Source organism: Anolis sagrei, chromosome 4 (assembly GCF_037176765.1).
Source record: "Anolis sagrei isolate rAnoSag1 chromosome 4, rAnoSag1.mat, whole genome shotgun sequence".
In the NCBI taxonomy this organism is placed as follows: domain Eukaryota; kingdom Metazoa; phylum Chordata; class Lepidosauria; order Squamata; family Dactyloidae; genus Anolis; species Anolis sagrei.
Genome location: NC_090024.1, coordinates 6,254,229 through 6,255,695, shown reverse-complemented (window position 1 = coordinate 6,255,695; position 1,467 = coordinate 6,254,229).

The following is a 1,467-nucleotide window of genomic DNA, read 5'->3' as shown; positions in this document are numbered from 1 at the left end:
GCTAATGCTTTCATTTTAAGCCACTTTGAGTCCCCTTCGGGAGAGGTAAAGTAGGGTAGAAAGAAGAAGAAGAAGAAGAAGTGACATCTCCGGCCCATCCTCTGTTAGGACATCAGTCAGCACGCCAACGCCTTAAATCAAGAAATAGTTTTCTAAGATCTACAGAGATACTTGCAGGAACCTTAGCAAGCAAGAGTCCAAAAGTGGCAGGCTCAAACCCAAAACCTCAATCAATGTTGTTGTTGTTCCTTCATTCAGTTGTTTCTGACTCTTTGTGACCTCATGGACAAGCCCACGCCAAAGCTCTCTGTCAGTAGTCACCACCCCCAGCTTCTTCAGGGTCAAGCCAGTCACTTCGAGGATACCATCCATCCATCCATCTTGCCCTTGGTTGGCCCCTCTTCCTTTTTCCTTCCACTTTCCCCAGCATCATACTCTTCTCCAAGGTCTCTTGTCTCCTCATGATGTGGCCAAAGTACTTCAACTTTGTCTCTAGTCTCCTTCCCTCCAGTGAGCAGTCGGGCTTTACTTCCTGGAGGATGGACTGGTTGGATCTTCTCGCAGTCCAAGGCACTCTCAGCACTTTCCTCCAACACCACAGCTCAAAAGCATCGATCTTCCTTGGCTCAGCCTTCCCTAAGGTCCAGCTCTCACATCCGTAGGTTACTACAGGGAAGACCATGGCTTTGACTAGGCAATGGATCTTTGTTGCCAGTCTGATGTCTCTACTCTTCATTATTTTATTGAGATTGGCCATTGCTCTCCTCCCAAGAAGGAAGCGTCTTCTGATTTCCTTGCCCCAGTCTGCATCTGCAGTCATCTTTGCATCTAGGAATACAAACCCTGTCACGGCCTCCACGTTTTCTCCCTCTATTTTCCAGTTGTCGATCATTCTTGTTGCCATAATCTTGGTTTTTTTTTTTTTAATGTTTAACTGCAACCCAGCTTTTGCGCTTTCTTCTTTCACCTTGGTTAGAAGGCTCCTCAGCTCCTCCTCGCTTTCTGCCATCAAAGTGGTGTCATCTGCATATCTAAGGTTGTTAATGTTTCTTCCAGCAATTTTTACCGCAGCCTTGCATTCATCAAGCCCCGCACATCACATGATGTGTTCTGCATACAAGTTGAATAGGTTGGGGGAGAGGATACAACCCTGCCATACGCCCTCAATCCATGGCTGATACCAGATGAGAGACTCCCCCCTGGGCACACAGAAAACTGGGCGACTTGAAAGGCGCTGAATAGACTGCGCTCTGGCACCACGAGATGCAGAGCCAACCTTAAGAAATGGGGCTACAAAGTTGAATCCACGACATGCGAGTGCGGAGAAGAGCAAACCACTGACCACCTGCTGCAATGCACCCTGAGCCCCGCCACATGCACCATGGAGGACCTTCTTGCAGCAACACCAGAGGCACTCCAAGGGGCCAGATACTGCTCAAAGGACATTTAGTAGAATGTCAAGCTTTT